The sequence below is a fragment of the Acomys minous genome (assembly GCF_964271855.1).
Source record: "Acomys minous genome assembly, chromosome: 5".
Lineage (NCBI taxonomy): Eukaryota > Metazoa > Chordata > Mammalia > Rodentia > Muridae > Acomys > Acomys minous.
The window spans coordinates 48564394-48583546 of record NC_140494.1 but is presented as its reverse complement, the minus strand read 5'-3'; the positions used below and the strand labels follow the sequence as shown (position 1 = coordinate 48583546).

The following is a 19153-nucleotide window of genomic DNA, read 5'->3' as shown; positions in this document are numbered from 1 at the left end:
GAAGCCTGAAAACAAGAGGGAACAAACAGGAAGAGTAAAACAAATCGCCAGAATTAGTTTAAGGCAAAGCTTAACAATTCAGTGAGGAATGAGAGAAGCCATTTTTTTTATTGTTGTTGCTGCTCATAAAGCAAGTTTATTTCTGCAGAGGAGGTATCTTATGTTTATGTCCAGGGAAAAGCAGAAAGGAATTCCCTCTCTCAGAACTGGGTCCCTGAGTCCTCAGTTGTGTTTCAACCATCTTTCCTGGGGACCAAAGATGTTGCGGTCATGGAGAGTCAAACTAGTCACCAGTTGTTGAAAGTTACCCAAGGCTCCAAGGTGGACGTGACAGATTTTCAGGGTCGAGAGACCTGCTGTTAGATGGGGGTTGGTTGAAGGTGAGGAAGAAATCAGTCTGGTACTGGGGCAGCTGAAGCAAGGTCCTGATGCAGTGTGACAGCCTTTGCTATCTGCTGATTGCCAGAAAGGAACCAAGGCATCTTGAAATCAGTCCCTCAGGGATAAACTCTCCAAACAGAGAGGATGCACAGATAACACATGCATGGCCCTAGACCCTGCAACTGGCCGATGTCCTCAAAATGGTACTGTGCAGTCACTTTGCTTCGCATGTGGACCTGCAGCTCCAGAAATTCCATGATCAGACTCTGGTCAGTCACAGGATGGCAGAAAACTTCTTGGTTATCTGAGACCAGTTGGAGGTCACTTGTATCAGTGGCCACAAGGAGGGAGTTGGGGGTTGAGAAGACATTGGCAGAGAAGGCACCTCTGGACAGTGCATAGTTTCTGGTGGCCTCCATAGATCTAGGACTTGAGTCTGGACACCAGCTAGGTTTCAAATAAACCTATATGGACCTTAGAGACATCACCTGCCCCTGGGTCCCTGGAGCAGTCACCACCTCCTCCTGGCATACTAGGCTCTCGGTTGAAGCCAATTAGAATCAGGCAGCTTGGAAGGAAGACTGAGGTAGAACAGCTGAATTGAACCAGCCAACACCAGTTCAAAAAGAGGTAGAAAGAGTGAACTTGGGCAACAGTAAACCTCTGAGGTGACAGTTACATCTGGTAAATAAAGTCAGTTTTACAGGCAGGTACTTTACTAAAATGTTTACTGATTAACATCATACAGTTACCATAAATGAGTTGTGAAGATTTAGGTAGTAAAAGCTTTTAATAATAGATTCAAAGTATAAACTTAATATAGTTTGAACATAATATTTTACACACACACACACACACACACACACACACACACACACACACACACACACATATAATAGCCTAAATCATGTTAAGCAGTTTTAATTAAAACTTCATAATTTTTCACCCTCCACAAAATTCAAACCTAAGTGGACCAAAGACTTCAACATAAAACCACTACGTCTATTAGCAGAGGAAGTGGTGAAGAACCTTGAACTCATTGGCACAGGAGACAGTTTCAGTAACAGAACACTAGCATCTCAGGCTCTAAGATCAAAAACTAATAAACAGGACCACACACAACTGAAAAGCATCTGTTGGCAGAGGACACTGTCAGTAGAACAAGGGAGCAGCCTACAGACTGGGAAAAGATCTTCACCAAGCCTGCATCTAACAACGGGCTAATATACAAATTGTATAAAGACCTCAAGAAATTAAACACCACCAAACAGAACAATCCAACTTGAAAACAGGATACAGAGCTAAACAGAGAATTCTCAGCAGAAGAATACTGAAAGGCTTAGGAGCACCTAAAGAAATGCTCAACCTTCTAAGTCATCAGGGAAATGCAAATCAGATCAACTCTGAGATTCCATCTTACACCCATCAGAATTGCTAAAATCAAAAACACAAGTGGCAGCACATGCTGGCAAGGACGTGGAATAAGAAGGGTACTCCTCCATCGCTGGTGGGAATGCAAACTTGTATAACCACTTTGGAAATCAATCTCTTGCTTTCTCAGGAAACTAGGAAATGCTCTGCCTCAAGTCCCAGCTGTGTAACTCCTGGCCATATACCGAAAAGATGCTCCACCATACAACAAGGACTCTTGCTCAACTCTGTTTGTAGTCACTTTATTCTTAGTAGCCAGAAACTGGAAACAATGCATATGTCCCTCAACTGAAGAATAGATAAAGAAACGGTGACGCATTTCACAATGGAATACTGCTCAGCTCTAAAAACAAACTTACAATTTGCAGGCAAATGTCTGGAACTAGAAAAGATCATGCTGAGTGATGGTATATGCTCACTTACAAGTGGACTTTAGCCATATAGCACAGGATCAACATACTACAATTCACCTAAAAAAAAAAAAAGATCAAGGATGATCCAAGGAAGGATGCTTAAATCTCACTCAGAAATACAATAGACAGCAGAAGTGACTAGAGAGAGGGAACATGGAAAGAGAGGGAGCACGGAGAGAAATCAGGGTCCATATGAGACTTTGGGAGAGCAACGGCAAGAGGACAGATGGCTTGCCAAGAGAAGGGGAACCTTGGTTGAGGTTTCTTTGTGAGAAGATGGATACTTACAACAGGGTAGGCTCCAGGGAGGATAGGAGGGTAACTCCAGCTGAGACTCCTAGAAGCAGTGGTCATGGAGACTGATGATGATGCCACCCCCTAACTAGACACGACTACTTGTGGAAGGAAGGGCACAGCAACCCTCCCCTCCAAAAAAAATAATCTTCAACCCCAAACTTGCCCTGCCTACACGAAGTACAGAGATAAAAATAAAGCAAAATTGAGGAAATGTCCAACCAACTGCAGGCCCAATCTGAAACCCACCTCATGGGAGACAGCCACCCCCTGACACTACTAAGGATTCTCTGCTATGCTTTCAGAGAGGAGCCTAGCATAGCTGTCCCCTGAGTGCCCCCACCCAGCAGTGGATCGAAACAGATGCAGGAACATACAACAAAACATTGGGTGGAGTCTTGTGGAAGAGTGGTGGGAAAGATAGAAACACTCATAGAGGATAGGAGCTCAAGAAAAGGACCAGCAGAGACAACTATTCAGGGCCCAGGGGGAACTGTGGAGACTGAAGCTCGAACCAAAGGCCATATATGAACTAGCCTTAGCTCTTCTACACAGATGAAATGAATGGGTAGCTAGGTCCTCATATTGGTCCCTTAGTAAAGAGAATGGAAGCTGTCTCTGACACAAACTCTCTGGCCTGCTTTTGGATCACTTTTCCATGCCAGGGCTACCTTGCTAAGCCACAGGAGAACAGGATACCCTCAGTCGTGATGAGACTTGATATGCTGGGGTGTGTGAGTTGGGATCCCCTTCTTTGAGGAATAGAGGTGGGGGCAAGGGGAAACAAACAATGAGTGTGGGACCGGGAGGAGAGGAGAGATGGGGCTATAGCCAAGATGTAAAGTGAATATTAGAATTAAATAACCATCCAGGGGATCTTTGTAGAAGATACATGGATAAAGTATTGAGATGGACTTTTAGATTCAAGTAGTTATTGACTGAGCGTACTCACTGTAAGGAGGCAGATGGTGCCAACGTGGTTTTGCAGCCTGTTTCTCTCTCTTTACACACTACTGTGTCTGTGAAATGATGTTAGAATAAATATCACAAATGAGCTAATGGATTTGTAAGGGTGAATATTCAGCTTTCTTGTTTTTGTTTTGTTCTGTGCTTTGTTTGTTTTATTTCAACCAAGGCTTATCTGTCTGTAACAGATGCAGTGAAACTCAATAGAGGAATTGAGAATAATATTAAGGTTTGGACGTTGTACTATACACACAGAGGAACAACTATTCATCAATAGAATCAGTATGTAGTTATATGCATGTATACTAAAGTTAATGTCAGAAGTCTCACAGAATGTCTATCATTACAACAAACCATGTCACAATATTATTTTTCAAAACTGATGTGACATTTTATGTTAAATATGGAGTGGTAAGAGACAACTTATTTTAGCATTCAGTTTCTATGTATACTACCTTGGAACTATTTAGCCAGATAGATGAAGACTCAGATGGGAAAGAAATTCAAGCATATATTTTATTTGAATCAATGATGACTATAACACATTGATTTTGATTATGCTACAAACTTTATTAAGCCAATAGAATTAGGAATTCCCAAGCTATCTACCTTTTAAATTTGAGTATTCAAGTATAAGATTTATTTTTATTGTATGTGATATTTTGTTAATTTCATATTACTTATATTTATTTATTTCATACTTTTACATGCTTTGAGGCAGGATCTCACCTATATAGCCCATGGTGGCCCTAAATAAGTAAATAAAGACCCTGCTTCAACCTCCATAATTCAAAGGTTAGCAGTGTGTGTAGTCTTTCCTACTCAGCAGCTTACTTCCAGTTACTAAAATATTATTATTTACAAGAATTTTTTACTTCTTCTCTTTTTGTTACAAACATGATGAAACATGTCATGTTCTATAGGATAAATGATTTGTGGCCATAAAATATGAAATAACTAAAATTTTAAGCATCTCTGGATAATTGAAAAGCAGAAAAAGCAATAAAATAATTTGCTAACATAAATAATAAAATACCATGAAAAAATTTGTTGACATACAATATGTATGAAAAGAATTACTCTGAAAATCAAAATGTTTATTCATATTTTAGTATTTCTATAACATAGTAATTATAGTTACCAAAATCAAATAAAATCCAGAAATGTTAGAAATTTAAGAGTTTAATTTTGTGGGAATATGAGTATTCTCTGCATCAAAAAAAGCAATATAAAGTAAACAAAGCATTTCAACAGTTACTGGGAGAATGGAAAAGATTTTGGTACAGGTCAGGTAGTGTACACCTGCTCTATACTTAGATCAATTTAATTTAATTCTATTTCTTAATTGCCTTAAGCTTATACTGGTTATCACTAAAAATCTTGAATAGTGATTATGTTTTATAACAACAATAAATAATGATTTATATGTAACCTTGAAGACTTCCTAAATTGTAAAAAGTATAATATATGTCATTTAAGTAACACATGTCATCAACCGTTTTTTCAATCTGTGCAGTTACCAATACTTCAATATTAATAATCATCATACACATGTAAATTAAAACCTTAGTGCTCTACTAATAATGACACAGAATAAGAGTAATAATTACATTTATTAAAAATAGAAAAGATAAAGTATCAAAATTTGGAAACAAAGAAGACATGCAGATTATGGACGAAATTATAAATCAGTAAAATCAATATAGTAATTATTGTGCATATCTCAAAATTAAATATAAACATATAACTACCATATAGCCTAGGAGATTCTCTACTAAACGTATGTCCACAGGAAATAGAAGGGAAAACAAAGCATTTTAAGAAATATACAGGTGTATGCATTGAAACATTAGTGATGATAGGTAAGATATAGAATGAATCTAACTTCACACTAAAACCATTATCATTTGATTTGCATTTCTCTGATAAAGGTCTAATTTCCAAAATATATAAAGAACTCAAGAAATTAAACACCACCAAACCAAATAACCCAATTAAGAAATGAGGCTCAGAACTTTACAGAGAATTCTCAACAGAGGAATATTGAATGACTGAGAAACACTTAAAGAAACGCTCAACCTCCTTAGTCATCAGAGAAATGCATATCAAAACGACACTGAGATTTCATCTTACACCCATCAGAATGGCTAAAATCAAAAATTCAAGTGACACCACATGCTGGCGAGGATGTGGAGACAGTGGAACACTCCTTCATTGCTGGTGGGAATACAAACTGGTTTTGTATTTTCTTTATGATTTTATTGTCTTTCAAAATGACTCTTCTTTAAGACATTTCTATGAATTACCAAGAAGAGACTTGATATCCTCTGAGCATATACAGGGGGAGGAGGTCCCCCTCAGTCACAGTCATAGGGAAAGGGAGTAAGGGGAAAATGGGAGGGAGGGAGGAATGGGAGGATACAAGGGATGGGAGAACAATTGATATACAATATGAATACATTAATAAAATATTAAAAAGAATATATATTTTTTAAAGAAAAAAGAAAATACAAAAAACAATTCAGTTTAGCTAATAATTACACTGTTGATATAATATTGTTTATATTTCCATGATATTATCCTTCATTATTTTTGTTGTGTGTCCTTATTCTAAGAGATGATGGTAAATTTGGAAATATATTTTACATTGTCACTAATGTTATAATTTGTCTATGGTATGTAACTCAATGAAATAGTAAATTATGAAAAATCATTTCTGCATGAAAATGAGAATTGTAAACTTGCCGATACATTTATTTTTAAATTCTCAATGTCACTTTATATTTAGTGCACATTTGTACTTAGAATGAAATCATTATTTTATTTTTAAAATGAATAGAATATAAAATAATAACCGAAATCTGAAATCTTAAAAAACCATAACCCAACATGTGGCACATATTTAAGAGACATTTTGCTATAGATTGACAAACTATTACAGTAAGCCACTGGTAACTCAAGGCTCTACACAGCTATCAAATCCCAAATCTCTTCCCAGTGCTTTCCCTGTGCTTAACAACCACCAGCTTTTCGTTTTATCAATCTTAGTTCTGTTCTGATTTTTAATTAACACAAAGCCCAGCATATTCACCTGAAACATTCTGTTCCCGGGAGAATGCATCCTAATTTCTAATGAAAAGTAAACAATTAGTCTGCTAAGGCTGGCACTAGTTTTAACTGGGACTCATTTTGTATGTTTCCAAGAACTCTTGGTTCAAAAAATGGTTGCACTCTATTGCAGAGGGTCTTCTGTTTGACACATGTGCATTAATGGAAAAGTATGTCTATTCTAACAGTCAATGCTTATTGTTCTAGTTTCATTCAAACTTAAGAGAAATGTCTAAAATGAAATTATAAACTGATGAGAGAATTCCACCAACTGATATGCTTAACAAAACAAGAATAAAAAACTGTTAGGTATTTCCAATTAAAGCCATAGTTTTGAAAAGTGAATACTTCAATATCTAAATTTCGAAAGTCAATGCTATTTGGATATGAAATTAGAGAGATAGAAGGATAGCCAAGTTTTTTTTTTATTAGGAAATCAAGGTTATAACTATCAGATGACTGTAGCAGGAAATTATTTTAAGTATATCTGTCAGGATGTTTGGGTAACATGTTAGCATTTGAATACAAAGCTAGAGTAGATCTGATTGTGCTGACCAGAGTAAGGGGATCCTATACAATCACTTGCAAGGAGAAAAAGGAAAGGTTATTTGGCTGGATTTGTTGTCAGCATGCCTCTTGAGCTCCAGTATCAAATCCTCTGCTTTTTCCTGCTTCCCAGCATTTCTGTTATCAGCCATTACAAGCATACTTCTAGTCTTCCCGTGTATCTAGGTAGTTAATTAATATTGGGCAACTAAAATTCAAAATGTAAAAAGTACAAATATTATAGAACATTTGGTAAAGAAAATGGAAAATAGCATAAGATCTACACCTAAAGCTCACATCAAAGCACTTGTACCCTGAAAATTCTTGGGATGGAAACAGTTTGATCCAACCTAGGTTAATTGAGAGATCCTGCCTAATAAAGCATAAAGCCAACAATGATTGAGCAAGACAACTTCCTCTCTTGCTTTCTGCACAAAAGCACAAGGCTATACCAACACACAGTTGTGCAAATAGTACAGTACATATATACAACTTACTCACAGTCAATAAATAAGTGAAGAAGGAAAGAAAGAAACAAGGGAGGGGGAGCAAGTGAGGGAGGGAGAGAGAAGGAAGAATGGAAGGAAAGAATTTATGGTGTTGTTCAACACACTCAAGCATTAGTTCTAATTCCAGAGTTATTTGTCTGGGTATGCAGAGATAGAGCCCCACTTCTTCTTTCTTTGTGTGTCTTTTACCCTTTGTGGATTTCCAAGACTACAGTGATGCAGTCAACTACATATTTTGGTGTCTTTAAGTGATTCCAGTAATATTGATGAATGACACATTTTGGTCCTAAAACAGAGATTTTGAGTACCTGCTTAGCAGTCAATACATATTTGAATTTGGCTCTTAATACCACATAAAGTGTGCAAGACAGTAGACATCTGTATCCCCACCAAAGGACTATGTGATTCCTATTGGGGAATCAGGAAGATCAGGGTTCAGAATCATCCTCAGCTTTATAGTAAATTTTTAACCAGCCTGGGTTAGAGATACTGTCTCAAAAAAAAAAAAAAAAAGGTAGGGAAGGAATAGACAAACAATATCAAAACAAGCACATTTCCCATTAAGTCAAGGAGCAAACAATTGGGCAAAAGATCAGTAAAAGTTAAACTGATAGTGAAGGTTTAAAGGAAGTTGTCTCAATTCAAAACAGTCAATACTGTGAATCAACTTGCAAAAATATCCATCTTATTCAATATGTTGGGTCAACTTAACTGACTCTAATTTTAAATCTTATTAAAAGCTAATTAGTATTTGACCTGAATACATGACAAAATCATTTACATCTTGAAGTCTTACTGCAGAATAAGCTTACCTTTTCTAAATCTTTCAGAACTGTTCCTGGCTGGTTCAATTTAGGGTACTGGCTCAATTTCCTCCTTAAGCTGACTGATTTGAACTCTTTTTGCTTAGCGTCTGACTGAATTGCTCTGCTTATACTCAAACTAACTCTGGTAATTTGTTCCAGTCTTTGGCTCCTTCTTATTCTCTGGCTCATCTGCCTATGTAGGAACTCATGATTGAACTCAAATCCACTGCACTGCACTCACTCAGTTGCAGGAACTCAACTCAACTCCACTCAACTCAACTCAACTGACTCCACACTGATGTTTAGCTAAATGACTGAACTCAACTCTACTGTACTGTTTTCTCTAATGAACTCTACTGCACTTAACTCTACTCTTTTTCTCTATTGTACTGTTTTCTCTACTGATTATTCTACTGCACTCAGCTGTGTTGTCCTTTCTACTTTTTTTCTACTGTACCCTATTCTATGGAATCAACTCTATTGTGCTTATGTGAATTAGCTTCTCTTTACTGTCTTATTTTTGTGATAGTTGGGCATATCCTATCCCTGACTCATTCTGTCAAATCTTTTTTAATTCATCACTTTGCTTCAATTAGATATTTATTCCCACCAGAGAAATGAAAAGTTTGTATTCCCGTGAGAGAGATTAAAGATGTATACTAAGAACATGTCTGCATTCCAGCGAGATCCTACAGACCTAGGTTTTGGATTTCTTGCCAGAGCAGTCATGTTGCTAGACTAAAATTCTTCTAGAGTTATTAATTACAAAATATTATACCTTATTTAAATTGTAACAGTAGTGTTAGAAGATGTCATAAAAGTATATTGTATGGTGCACAAAGATGAAATCAATGTTTATATTTAGGTTTTCAATGACTTGATTTTCTGGAAATGCTAGAAAAAAATAGCAAGCACATTTTGTTACACTGTTCCTGTGGAGACATAAACAAATACCTATTCATCACTGACAATGAACCAACAACACACCAAATCAAGGAAACTACCTGAGGGAACCTTTTGTGGCCAGTGAAGTGTACTGGGCTAGTTACAGGAATATGAGTAAAGGATTAGTGACATGAATAGAGACCGTTCAAATACAGCTTCAGCAGCAGCAGCCTACCCCAGAATGAGTGATAGTTTCCAAAATCTGGAAACCTTGGTAGACTGCACATACTGCAGGCTACTTTAGTGGATTGAAGAGCTACTTTCAGTAGCTCAGCTTATCGAGGAGTGTCTCTCAGCAGACACTACTGACTACTTAGGCTTGAGAGACAGAAGAGGCTCATGAATATGGTCAGTTTTTCAGCCTTCTTGGCACCAGTGAATTGTTTGTTTCTTGGGGTCAATGAGCTTCCTTGAAGGATTGCATGTTTCCCCTCTTTTAGAACATCCTGTGTCTTATTGAGCTTTGTTCTAAAGTACAAGGTGTTATCTCAGAAGAAATAGCCACAAAAATTGCTGTCAGGAGGACATATATTTCTAAAGCATTAGGTGGAAATTTCCAAAAAATGTTCAACCAAAGCTTTGCCATCTTTCCTATTAGAACTCAATGGGAAATACATTCAGCAACTCTTGAGTGCAGAGGGAAGGGTATCCAAGTACTTAACATCTTCAGTGCATCACACTCTGTCACACACTTAAACACACACACACACACACACACACACACACACACACACACACACACCCCACAAGGAAATAAACAAGAACATTATTTTTCAATAAAATTCAACCATAAGATTGTTCGATATTCAATTGTCTAAGACATGGAAAGTAGAAGAAGCAGACAAAACAAAGCATAGGTATATTGCACAAAGAGTTCCAGTCAAAATTCACATGCTCTAATCAAATAAAATAGTGTCCTCACCTCACTTTCATGCATATTGACTCTTTCTACAGGGTTAGCATAATGAGCTTCAACAGTAAATTAATGTTGAAGATCAGAGTTCTAAATAACAGCTGTACAATTCAATGGCTTTTTGTTATTTTTTATATTTCATTGGAAAGTTATTACCATGCATTACATAGAAGGTACGAAAGTCTTATGTGCGTTTGTTCATGACACATGTATATATGAACAGTATAAATGATTAAATTAAATATTTAAACATCCATAACCTCAATTTGCTTATTTGTAGAACAGTTACCTGTTGTTCTTTCAGAATTTCAGTAAGCATCATTGAGAGAAATTTGACTAATGTCATAACTTTTCAAATAATTAATCTTATGACCTAAAACAATTTCCTGAAACCATTCATGGAAATGTCAGCCATTATGTTGGAATTGATATTTCTTCAATATAAAATTAATCAAGTGTGAGATTTACTTTGAAGTTTTCTTTTTAACTTGCTTTAGTTTCAAATTTTCACTTGAATGTGGCCTCATAGAAATGTTCCGTCTAAGATATTAATCTCATAGGAGGAATCACTCAATCTAGAAGAAGGAAAAGGATGCTAAAATCTACTAAAATCCACTCAGATTACAGATTGTAATATCTCACTCTAAAATGATTTGAACATTTCCTATACTAACACCATTTCACTTTTAGAAAGAAAGTCTGCTTTGCAGTTTTATGAATTTTAACATACTTATTTAATGTGACTGTAAAATTAACATTTTGGTAGTAAATTCTTTAACAATGAATAAAAATTACTATAATGGGGAAACGTGATATAATGCAATAGATTTATTCAAATTTAATAACTATTTAAATAAAAACACAAAGTTATATACCCATTTATATCCAGTCAAAGACTCATGAAAAGTGAAGCAATCAGAGCCCCAATTAGACTAAAAGCTATAAAAGGAATAAATATAAGATGATAACTGATAATATTTTAACCAGTTCTGAAAGAGTGCTACAAAATTCTATGTACTGCTCTGTCAGTTTCCTGATCCGTTAATGCAGTATTTAGTTTGCAGTGTACATGCTTGAAGTCCTTGATTCTAGCTGTGGCATCTTGATGCCTAATACACCTAATACTGACAGAAGCAGCCACATCTCAAGAGAGTAAGTTTTATTGAGCACTGAAAAATGATTTCAGAATTAACATCCCATAGCTGGTTGATCCTGCCTGTTAAAGTATGAATCATTGCATCAGGATAGTTGACGTTTTTATACTGCAACCAATAGTGCTTTAAAATAAAAACATATTTGGAGATAAACCCTTTCAAATGTCACTAAATGAAAAAGAGGACCAACAGGGTAAGGCTAATCTAATCTGCCTGGTGTTCTCGTTGATGCAGAAATTAACACCTACATATAATGGCAGAGATCCTGCATGAAAGGAGAAGGCTTCACAGCCTTGCAAGAGAATCAGATGCAGACTGAAATCAAACATTTAAAGGAGAAAACTTTGTACTAGGATTTCAGGTTCCAGAAAGAAACCTGAGGGTTATTTTACTTAGCCTTAAAATTAAAATTAACATGTGCAGGCAGAATTTAAATTTAATAAAACATCATTTTATAAGACATTTGTGCTGACTTGAGTGGGTTAGTGATTGGTTTTGGTTCCTTCATTAATGACACTGTATTACAGCAATAGGCATCCTAATTTCAGATCTATCAAATAATCAAATATCTGCTATTTCTAGAAGATGTTAGCATCCTAAAAGCCCAATTTAATTTTATCCTATTTTTGTAAAGACAATAGAAGCCTCCTGGATTTATGGTAAAGAATACATAGATCAAACTAATATATACAGATGTAGTTATAGTCTACACAGCTAATATGCTTTATTTTTTTATATAAATTCATGGTTTAAAAAATTAGTAAAATGAGTTATTATGAAGAAAACTATTTTATCCTTGTTATTGCTGAGCAAATACATATAAAACGCATAGGACTTCATTAGTTTTCTTTTTAAAATTAGTTCTAAAAATAAATTCAATTTGATTACTTCTCTGCAGAAATATTGGAGGTTATCACCTCTCTTCATTATTTCACAGCAGAGTCCAAGGTACAAAATTAAAGCTGGAGCATCGAAAAGACACAAGCCAAATAATTTTTGAATGTTTACAACTTTTATTAGCAATACAGTTGTATAAGAAGTTAGATTGAAAGTATTAAAACCTCCAAATTTGATTACACAAAGTTACAGGCTTCTTTCTCAAGAGCTGTATTTTTAATAGTTAATACATTAAGGATATGTAGATAGTAAGAGAAAATTCCATTGTTCAGTGATGATTTTGTATGCTTGTATTTGCTCCAATTTCATGCAATAAAATTGAACAACTTTGTTTTGCTTTATTGCTAACAAAGTGCCAGGTAATTAGACACAAAGAGATGAGAAAGGAAATTAAATATGTTCTATGCCATCAAAAACTCATCTCAAAAGAAATTGAGAGACAACAACAACAAACACCCAGTATGTATTTTAATGTCTTTATTTGAATTATTTTCTAGGATGTTACAGACTGAGTTTTGCGTCTTTAACTCATAGTTTTACATTCTAGAAGCACTACTAATGCATATGTATTTATAAATAGGCCCTTTTAAAAGGTGATGAAATTAAAATAAGACTGGAAGTGTGAGTTCTTAACCATGCTACCACTGTCCTTATGAACAGAAGACATTTAGATTCAAATTAGATTCTTAGGGTCTACAATCACAGAGAAAAAGAGAGGTAAGTTTAGACAAGAGCACAGCCATCTATAAGGCAACTAGAAAACTAAACCAGTGGGCTTACGCTTAACAACCTGAGCTTTAACTTACAGCATCTAGACATACGAGAAAAAGAGTTTCCATTATATAACCATCTGTCAGCCGAAGATATCAATGACTGACCAAGTAAAATAAAAGATTGCATCTTCTTTATTTTAATATACATATTATCTGGACAACTGAGATCGTATTTTCTATTGGGGCTTTTTGTATAACAAAATAAAGATCAAGGAGACATCTCTGGAAAAGCAAATGTTAATAATGCTAATGCGCTTGTTTGTTTTCTGTTATTGTCCTAGAGTGCCAGACAAAAAATAACTTAGGGAAGAAGTGTTTGTTTTTGTTTTGCAGCATCAATAGACCTATTTATCCAATCTGGCAGGGGAGAAAGGGATCAAGGACTGTGAGCCAGTCTGGCATTTAGCAGCTGTGCAGAGTTGAATGAGAATGTCCCTGACAGACTTGTGTATCTGAATGCTTAGTTACCACTTAGTGAAACTGTTTGGGAAGAATTAAGAGGCATGGGCTTGTTAGAGGGGATGTGTCACTGAGGTTGGGCTCAGAGGCTTCAAATTCCCACACTAAGCCAGGCCCAGTCTCTCTCTGTCTCTCTCTCTCTGTCTCTCTGTCTCTCTGTCTCTCTGTCTCTCTGTCTCTCTGTCTCTCTGTCTCTCTCTCTCTGTCTCTCTGTCTCTCTCTCTGTCTCTCTCTCTCTCTGTCTGTCTCTGTCTCTGTCTCTGTCTCTGTCTCTGTCTCTCTCTCTGTCTCTCTGTCTCTCTCTCTCTCTCTCTCTCTCTCTCTTTCTCTCTCTCTCTCTCTGTGACAACCTATGGATCAGAAGGTAAAGCTCTCAGCTACAGCTACTTTGTCATGCTTATCTGCTTCCTACCACTCTGGTAGTGAACTAACCATCTGAACCTACAAGCAAATTCCTCTTTAAATACTTTCTATTATGTATGTGCGGTAATCATGATGCCTCTTCAGAGAAACATAACAATAAAGGAGACAGCAAACCATTATGAACACATTTCATCATCACCATCATCAACAACAATAACAAAAGGAAAAAAAGTGAGAACAGGAAATGGAGCCTGACTTTGAGTCCTCAAAGTCTGCCCCCAGAGACAAAGCATCTGCAGAAATGATGGCATCTGAAAGTTCCATAAACTTCCCAAATGGCACCCTCAACTTGAGACCAGGTGTTCAAATACATGAGCTTATGGAAATGGAAATATATTTTATTTAGATCACACCAGTTATGATCTAATCATAATAGGAAATAGGATAAATATGGCAGCTTTTATTACTGTAAGGGTTCTTTCTGTTTGTTATAAGAACAAAGGAAATTTGTTAAAAGTTTAGTAAGGCAGTTTTTTCTTGTAGAATTATTTCAAATATGTTTCTTCCTAAAAGCTAAATGAGGTGAGAGCAAAGAGAAGCCTTCTAGAGAAAATAATGTAGAGTAAGAGAAACCAATGAATTATTGTTGTATATACACATCTTGTTGGATGGATCAAGGGCAATAGGCAAGTAGGAAAGAGCTGAATCAGAGCAAATCTGAGGAAAGGGATCAGTTTCACAAAGATTATAGAAATGCTGTTACCTTTCTTTAGCATAATGCTAGTAGTAGGTTTCCCTCCTGTCCTTAATCTAAATATTCTCAGAATCTTTACTACTTTGTCAATTTCATGTATGGGCTCCATCTCATGGAGTAGAATTTTAAATTATTATATTGAATAAGAACACAGGTTGGTTACTTTCCTAACCTTTTTGCTCATACTATTGCACCAATATATCTTTAAGGCAGGTCTCCATTGTATGTCACCAGCTTTGAAACTCGGTTATATGGATTACTGCTTCTTTCTTCCAGTAGAATACAAAGTACCTTCCAGAACCATGAACAATTGTCTGTAGAGGTGAAGCTTCAAATTAGGCATCAATTCATCTTCTCTGTTTGATGAGACGAGTTAGTTGTATCTTCAGCATCATGGTCCTACCATAGAGTTTTGAGGAGTAAACAGTAGACTTTGCAGTAGCCCAAATATTATGGTATTTATTGAGATTATTATTATATGAGATCTATTAGATCTCTTCGGGCAATGTCTCAACAAGATTTAGCTTATTCCAGGAAAAGGAGTTCTTTTGACTTGGTGACATAAAATGCCTACTCGGGGTACTGTCTCACCCGTGATTCCATGTAAATCACTCTCATACATTTATATAATTTAGGCACTTGCTTTCTTCAGTAGATGATTTCTACATGACTATTTCAGAAGGTCTTTGTTTCTCTCCATATTTTGCTCTTGGACTGGCCATCCCATCACCTCTTTGTTTAAACTTCATAATCTACTTTCTGCTCTATTACTTTATAACACTATAATCTATTTCCCTTCCCTCATGTGATTCCTTCCTATATCCTGGTTATTATATAATCTGGTTATTCAGATTGAAACTCATGTATCTAATGTTTAAAATCTAACATATACATATAAGAGAAAGCAGACAATAACTGTGTTCTAGAAGCTGGGTTACCTCACTCAAAGTAATTTCATCTATGTACATTCATCTGCAAATATTTTGACTTCATTTTCTCTTAACAGATGAACAATGTTCCATGGTATAAATGTGCTGTGTTTTTATTATTCGGCCATCAGTTGATGAACATTAAGGGTCTTTCTTGCTATTATGTATTGTGAAATAATGAACAGAGCTGATCAAGTTTATCTGTAGTAAGGAATAAAGTCTTTTGGGTATATGGACAAGAGTAGTATAGTTAGATCCTATGGTACACTGATTTTTAGCATTTTGAGGAACATCCACAATTACTTCTGTAGAAGAATTATGAGTCTGCAATCATACCAGCACTGAATAAGTGTTTCCACTTCCCTACATCCAAGCCATATGTGTTGTCATTTGTTTTAATGATCTTGGCTGTTCTGGCTGAGATGAGAAAAAAAAATCTCACTGAAGTTTTAATTTATATTTTCTTGATGGTTAAGGATGTTGAACATTTTAAAACTGTTTCTCAGCTATTTGAACTAACTGCTATGTCTACATTGTAAATATCACTCAACCCTACCAGAGAAGCTGTTCTTTGCTATAGATGGCAATCAAGAAGAAGACCCACAACTGCACAATGTGCAGAATGAGCAACTTTGGAGCCTTCAGGCATAAATGGGATGACTTTATCAAATACTTTACTTCAAGGCTCCAGAGAATTATGTGTGGAAAAGGCAGAAAGCTTATACAAACCAGAGGTGGTAGATCACTCCAATGAACCAGTGTCTTCTAGTCACAACATGACTGATATAAATATGTACTTATAGGATATGACTGTATGAAAAATTCATCTTAAATTCAAAATCCTAAAAGAAGAATGAACTCAAATTCCCACCCATAACCAAGAGCCAGCAGGCAGTCAATACCAATAGGCAAAGGGAAAATGATGTTTCTCCAATGGATGATCACTGGGACTATCAACCACCATTCAGAGCAGGGTTCATGCCTATGGATACTTGGCCAAATGATTGCCTTCTTTTTTTTTTCTGTCCTTTGTTTTGTTTCTAATTTTTGTTCTGTTTTTTTTTTCATTTTTTATTTTTATTTTTATATTTACTTAATAGCAGTGCAGAGAGAATAGAGTGCAATACAGGAATACAGTAGACTTTATGCAGTCAGTATAGTACAATTTGGGGTAATTCAGTTGAGTCCAGCTCATGGAGTTCAAGGACAGTTTGTCCAAGAAGAGCAATGCAGTGAGAAGCTGAGAGAAGCCCATTTGAAACAGTCATCTTGGATAGGACTTTTTGAGCCACAACTGATGACTTGAATTAGCTATCCAGAGTTCATAAAGAACTGAAAAGGGTAAGTTTATTCAGCAGTAAGTCTCAGAGGCTAAAAATGTCCTAGGTTTAAGTTAGAAGACAAAGTATGGAAGCTGAATCCTTCTAAGTCCAACCTTGGGTGGCTAGAACCTTCTAGGCCAAGGCATAAGGGATATATAGATAGAAACACTCTGAGCCAGTGCAAACCATGTGTTAGTAAAGCTTGGGTATCATTTATTCATTATGCATTATATACATACACTGTGTATTACATATCTATATAATACATATAATATACAGAATATATTACATGTAATATATAAATGCTACAGTTTTTATGTTTTTCAGAATACATTGATCAAAATACTTCAAAATTTAATGTCTATTATTGCTGATATGATCCTAGGAGAACATGTTAATCTGGTATTTTTTCCATGATCTTGAATACATTGTAGGTTCCAAAATTTAAATAAAAGAATCATTATTAGTAAACAATTTTGTGTATATTAATTAGTACAATAAACAATAAAATAAATTGTTTCACAAATTTTCTTGAATGATTAGATAAAGAGTTAATTTATTCATCCTGATATAAAATAAAATAACTTCAGAGAAGATATTTGCTATTTATTGTTTTAAGTTTTGAATTAGAGTATTCTGTCATGTGGCCAATTTAATATAGTTAATCATTGAAGTGAATAAAGATTCTACAACTAATATCTTTCCCTGATTAGATATCAAATATTCAGGAGAGACAGACTTAATGGAACTGGACACAATCAGAGATAATTATGCTATAGCCTATAGGCAAAAATTACCTTTCTTTCTTTTTAACTTAGGGTTTGTGATAATAAAGGCCCTACTCTCTCTTTGTGTAAATTGAATAGCTTGTGTAAAGTCACTGATGAAAGTAACCTAAAGTGTTTACTACCTTGCTCTCTACAGAATAAAACAAAAATATTTGGCAGTGATAAATTTTCACATGAAGTACTGAGCATGGGCAAACAAACAGTCCTTGATCCCTGTAGAAACCTGTTTCTGCTGGTTTCCACAGCCATGTTCTTTCCATAGCTCCTCAAGAAGGACTGGACCACGTGAACCTTTCTCCATTCATGTTGGAATGTTGACTGGATTCCTGTTGCAACAATTCTATGTAGTGTATCATGATTTTTGGAATTGTTGAAATTGATACTCAACTTTTAAATTGCATCTCAATTTAAACAACAAATGAAATAAAGGAATATATTGTACAACACTCCTCTTTTTGCACTTTTATATGACTTCTACTTCTCAAAAAGGGCCCAATCATGATCTAGAAAACCTCTTACTATCCAATAATACTGATATTAGGGTTCAGTCACAATTGCTCAGTACCCTTCCAGATAGTTAGGATAGGTCTGTAATCAGTATATCACCCCGTGGTTGCACATGTCATCCACTCATTTGATTCTAGCTTTTATCTTTATTTAAGTTCTCACTAATTGATTTGAACTCTCTTACTTTATTAAAGAGTTCAAAACCAAACTAACAGTACCGTATCTGTCTTATGATACTCATATGAGTGACATCTGCCCATGATCCAGTGTTTTTCTATCTAGACAACAGTGCTGTCAGAAGCAACAACTTCTCCAGAAATTCAGAATTTTGTCAATAATATATTTTCTTTCAAGAACAGCAGATTTATCTTTATATATATCCTGAGTATTTATAATTTAATATTTAATTATACATTGTGATAATACTGTCACTTTCATATTAATTATAGTAGCAATATTGTTACAGTGATTAAAATGTCTGAGATCTAATCTACTAAAACCATTGTGATTATTTTCTTTGTAGACAATAATATCTTACTTAATAAATGTTATCAGGATCTTGAGAAATCTTGCCATTGTGGGTAGCATATTTTTCCTTCTCATTTTGAACTTAATGCCTGCATACGACAAAAGAAAAGTTCTGGGTAAAATAAAACCATGTAATGTTCTTCAATTGCTTTATATAATTTCTAATATAAAATGTGAGCATATATATATGACATTTAAGGCACTTAGTATCAAAAATATCGGAATATTAAGTTTACCAACAATTACGTTTCTATATTTAATACCATTTCTGCAATTTCAGTGTCTTGAAAATGCAAGATAAACCAAATTCTAGAACTAACATTTTCTAATGCCAGCCTCTTACACTGCTCACTTACTACTGAGTAAA

General features: G+C 35.3%; 1 pseudogene across 1 annotated transcript in view; it reads right to left on the bottom strand.

Moving 5' to 3' along the window:
• Nucleotides 1-222: 222 nt before the first annotated feature.
• Nucleotides 223-19153, bottom strand: part of LOC311598355 (ran guanine nucleotide release factor-like) — a 282936-nt pseudogene continuing 264005 nt past the window's right edge. The window contains exon 2 of the transcript in view: nt 223-705. The product of the transcript in view is annotated as a ran guanine nucleotide release factor-like (transcript). The remainder of the gene's footprint in view (nt 706-19153) is intronic.